This window comes from Numenius arquata, unplaced genomic scaffold (assembly GCF_964106895.1).
Source record: "Numenius arquata unplaced genomic scaffold, bNumArq3.hap1.1 HAP1_SCAFFOLD_1430, whole genome shotgun sequence".
Classification (NCBI taxonomy): domain Eukaryota; kingdom Metazoa; phylum Chordata; class Aves; order Charadriiformes; family Scolopacidae; genus Numenius; species Numenius arquata.
This window is the reverse complement of record NW_027415537.1, coordinates 578-5494: the sequence shown is the minus strand read 5'-3', so window position 1 is coordinate 5494 and position 4917 is coordinate 578. Positions and strand designations below refer to the sequence as shown.

The 4917-nt window shown below is 50.2% G+C and overlaps 2 non-coding genes across 2 annotated transcripts; both read left to right on the top strand.

The window, feature by feature from the left end:
- Nucleotides 1-3967: 3967 nt before the first annotated feature.
- Nucleotides 3968-4040, top strand: TRNAT-UGU (transfer RNA threonine (anticodon UGU)). Its single transcript has one exon. It is a non-coding gene; the product is annotated as a tRNA-Thr (tRNA).
- Nucleotides 4041-4176: 136 nt separating this feature from the next.
- On the top strand, nt 4177-4248 carry TRNAP-UGG (transfer RNA proline (anticodon UGG)). The gene has a single exon. It is a non-coding gene; the product is annotated as a tRNA-Pro (tRNA).
- The last annotated feature ends 669 nt before the right edge of the window (nt 4249-4917 follow it).

The following is a 4917-nucleotide window of genomic DNA, read 5'->3' as shown; positions in this document are numbered from 1 at the left end:
TGGGGCCTTCACCCCTTTTTGGGGTCTCCACCAGTTTTTTGGGGTCTCCACCCCTTTGGGGTCTTCACCCTTTTGGGGTCTCCACCCCTTTGGGGCCTCCACCAGTTTTTTGGGGCCTTCACCCCTTTTTGGGGCCTTTACCCTTTGAGGGTCTCCACCAGGTTTTTGGGGTCTCCACCCCTTTGGGGCCTCCAACCTTTTGGGGTCTCCACCTTTTGGGGTCTCCACCTTTTGGGGGCCTTCACCCTTTTGGGGCCTTCACCCCTTTTTGGGGTCTCCACCAGTTTTTTGGGGTCTCCACCCCTTTCGGGCCTTCACCCTTTTGGGGTCTCCACCCCTTTGGGGTCTTCACCCTTTTGGGGCCTCCACCCCTTTGGGGCCTCCAACCTTTTGAGGTCTCCACCTTTTGGGGGCCTTCACTCTTTTGGGGCCTTCACCCTTTTGGGGCCTTCACCCCTTTTTGGGGTCTCCACCAGTTTTTTGGGGTCTCCAACCCTTTGGGGTCTCCACCAGTTTCTTGGGGTCTCCACCCCTTTGGAGCCTCTAACTTTTGGGGTCTTCACCCTTTTTGGGGTCTCCACCAGTTTTTTGGGGCCTCCACCCCTTTTTGGGGTCTCCACCCCTTTGGGGCCTCCAACCTTTTGGGGCCTTTACCCCTTTTTGGGGCCTCCACCCCTTTGGAGCCTCCACCCTTTTTGGGGTCTCGCCCAGTTTCTTGGGGTCTCCACCCCTTTCGGGCCTTCACCCTTTTGGAGTCTTCACCCTTTTGGGGCCTTCACCCCTTTTTGGGGCCTTCACCCTTTGAGGGTCTCCACCAGTTTCTTGGGGTCTCCACCCCTTTGGGGCCTTCACCCTTTTGGGGTCTCCAACTTTTTTGGGCCTTCACCCCTTTTTGGAGTCTTCACCCTTTTGGGGCCTCCACCCCTTTGGAGCCTCCAACCTTTTGGGGTCTCCACCTTTTGGGGGCCTTCACTCTTTTGGGGCCTTCACCCTTTTGGGGCCTTCACCCCTTTTTGGGGTCTCCACCAGTTTTTTGGGGTCTCCACCCCTTTGGGGCCTTCAACCTTTTGGGGTCTCCACCCCTTTGGGGCCTCCAACCTTTTGGGGCCTCCAACCCTTTGAGGCCTTCACCCCTTTTTGGAGCCTCCACCCTTTTGGGGCCTCCACCCCTTTGGAGCCTCCAACCTTTGGGGTCTCCACCAGTTTTTTGGGGCCTCCACCCATTTGGGGCCTCCAACCTTTTGGGGCCTTCACCCCTTTTTGGAGTCTTCACCCTTTTGGGGCCTCCACCCCTTTGGGGCCTCCAACCTTTTGGGGTCTCCACCTTTTGGGGGCCTCCACTCTTTTGGGGCCTTCACCCTTTTGGGGCCTCCACGCCTTTTTGGGGCCTCCACCCCTTTTTGGGGCCTCCAACCTTTTGGGGCCTCCAACCCTTTGAGGCCTTCACCCTTTTTTGGAGCCTCCACCCTTTTGGGGCCTCCACCCCTTTGGAGCCTCCAACCTTTGGGGTCTCCACCAGTTTTTTGGGGCCTCCACCCCTTTGGGGCCTTCACCCTTTTGGGGTCTCCACCCTTTTTTGGGGTCTCCACCCCTTTGGGGCCTCCAACCTTTTGGAGTCTCCACCTTTTGGGGGCCTTCACTCTTTTGGGGCCTTCACCCTTTTGGGGCCTCCAACATTTTGGGGCCTTCACCCCTTTTTGGGGCCTCCAACCTTTTGGGGCCTCCAACATTTTGGGGTCTCCATCCCTTTTTGGAGCCTCCACCCCCTTGGAGATGTCAACGACTTGGAGAACGAACCCTCCGGTGGCTCGATGTCCTGGGGGAAAACGGGGAGAGGTGACCGTTGCCTTTGGCCACCCAAAAGGTCCTCCAAGGAAGGCTCGGGTTCCGGGTGGCCCCATTCCGCTTGGTTTTTCCCCAAAATGGGGGAAATCTCCCCCCAAAATTGGCTAGTTTTTTGGAGGTGGCGGAGGTGGTCGGAGTGAGGTGACCTCAACCCCGCGGGCCACCGAAAAAAGCCAAGAGCTTTTTGGTTGCCCTCCATCACCTCGTGTCACCCAAAAGGTGCTTTTTTTTCCTCATTTTGGGGGTTTTTTTTGGATATTTTGGGGGCTTTTCGGACATTTTTGGATTTTTTTGGACATTTTTGGGTTTTTTTGGACATTTTGGGGGTTCCTCTGTCGCCCCAAAACATCTTCAGTCGCTTCTTCACCCTTGGCGGTGAAGACCTGAGGTCCACCAGAAGCCCCCTTAGATCCGGGCGAAGGGTGAAATCCACCCCCAAAGAGGCCAGAAATGGCAGAAATCCCTTAAAAAACCCCATTTTTGGGGCTAAACGGGAGAAAAGGCGCTTTTTTCGCCCCCCAGGTTTCCAATTTTAGCCCAAATAATGGAAATTTGTCCCAAAACTCCCAGAAACGAGGCCGAAATCCATCTCCTAGGAGAGGCCTCCAGGCGGGATCTGCTCCATTTGAGGTGGTTTAGGCCCAAAAAAGAGCTGGTTTGGGCACGAAAAATCTTCATTTTGGGGACGGTGGGAAGAAAAATTTCAATTTTTGAACTGGTGGAACGAAAAATCTCCATTTTTTAAGTGGTGGGATGAAAAAATTTCGATTTTTAAACTGGTGGGATGAAAAAATCTCCATTTTTGAACTGGTGGGATGAAAAAATTCAATTTTTTAACTGGTAGGATGAAAAAATCTCAATTTTTTTTTAACTGGCGGGATGAAAAATTTCAATTTTTAAACTGGTGGGACGAAAAAATCTCAATTTTTCAACTGGTGGAATTAAAAAATCTCAATTTTTTAACTGGTGGGACGAAAAATTTCACATTTTTAACTGGTGGGGTGAAAAAATTTCAATTTTTTACTGGTGGGATGAAAAAAATCTCGATATTTTGGCTGGTGGGACAAAAAAATCCCCATTTTTCAACTGGTGGGATGAAAAAATTCAGATTTTTGAACTGGTGGGATGAAAAAATCTCAATTTTTGAACTGGTGGGACAAAAAAATTCAATTTTTGACTGGTGGGATGAAAAATTTCAGATTTTTAACTGGTGGGGGTGAAAAAATTTCAATTTTTGAACTGGTGGGACGAAAAAAATCTCGATATTTTGGATGGTGGGAGAAAAAAAATCAATTTTTTGAACTGGTGGGATGAAAAATCTCAATTTTTTTTAACTGGTGGGATGAAAAAATTCAATTTTTCAACTGGTGGGATGAAAAAATCTCCATTTTTGAACTGGTGGGGTGAAAAAATTCAATTTTTCAACTGGTGGGATGAAAAATTTCAGATTTTTAACTGGTGGGGGTGAAAAAATTTCAATTTTTGAACTGGTGGGACGAAAAAAATCTCGATATTTTGGATGGTGGGAGAAAAAAATTCAATTTTTTTAACTGGTGGGATGAAAAAATTCAATTTTTCAACTGGTGGGATGAAAAATCTCCATTTTTTTTTAACTGGTGGGATGAAAAATTTCAATTTTTGAACTGGTGGAACGAAAAATCTCCATTTTTCAACTGGCGGGACAAAAAAATTCAATTTTTGACTGGTGGGATGAAAAATCTCAATTTTTTTGAACTGGTGGGGTGAAAAAATCTCTATTTTTGAACTGGTGGGATTAAAAATCTCATTTTTTTTTAACTGGTGGGATGAAAAATTCAATTTTTGAACCGCTGGGATGAAAAAATCTCCATTTTTGAACTGGTGGGATGAAAAATTTCAGATTTTTAACTGGTTGGGGGGGGGGGAAATTTCAATTTATTAAATAAATTATATTCTTAAATAAATAAATAAATAAATAAATAAATTATTAAATGAATGGGGGGGGGAGGGGGGAGGGGAGGCTCCGCGGGTGTTTGGGGGGGGTTTTTTTTTTGGGGGGGGGGGGGAAATGAAGCTTTTTGGGGCGATTCGAGGCGGTTTTGGGGGTTCCCCGGCGGGGAGGGGGGCGGAGGCGCCGGGCGGCGGCTCCGTAGCTCAGGGGTTAGAGCACTGGTCTTGTAAACCAGGGGTCGCGAGTTCGAATCTCGCTGGGGCCTTTCCCCGCTTTCCCTTTTTTTTTTTTAAATCCCAAATCCCTTCATTTATTCCTTTATTATCGGGGAGGGGGGTCAAACCCGCGGAGGGATCCGCCCCCAGCAGCCAGAGCCGCGCAGGGAGACGCGCTCTCACCGCGGCTCGTTGGTCTAGGGGTATGATTCTCGCTTTGGGTGCGAGAGGTCCCGGGTTCAAATCCCGGACGAGCCCGAATTGGTTTCCTTTTTTTCCCTTTTTTTTCCCCAATTTTCCCCTTTATTCCTTTTTTTTTTTTTTCCCCCCCCCTCCTCTTCCTCCTCTTCCTCCTTTTTTCCCTCCTTCCTCCCCCTTTATCCCCCTCCCCCATTTTTTTGGGGTTTCCCCGTGATTTTGGGGGTTTTTTTCTACCCAAAAGCTGGTTTTGGTGGGTTTTGTTTTTAGGAAAAGGGTTGGGTTGAAGGGGAGGGAGGGGAAGGAGGAGGAGGGGGAGAAGGAGGAGGAGGGGGAGGAGGAAGAGGAGGAGGAGGAAGAGGGGGAGGAAGAGGGGGAGGAAGGAGAGGAAGAGGAGAAGGAGGAAGAGGGGGAGGAAGAGGAGGAAGAGGGGGAGGAGGAGGAGGAAGAGGAGGAGGAGGAGGAGAGGGAAGAGGGGGAGGAAGAGGAGGAGGAGGAGGAGGAAGAGGGGGAGGAAGAGGAGGAAGAGGGGGAGGAAGAGGGGGAGGAAGAGGAGGAGGAGGAGGAGGAGGAGGGGGAGGAGGAAGGAGAGGAAGAGGAGGAGGAGGGGGAGGAAGAGGAGGAGGAGGAGGAGGAGGAGGGGGAGGAGGAGGAGGAGGAGGAGGAGGGGGAGGAAGAGGGGGAGGAAGAGGAGGAGGAGGAGGAGGGGGAGGAAGAGGAGGAGGAGGA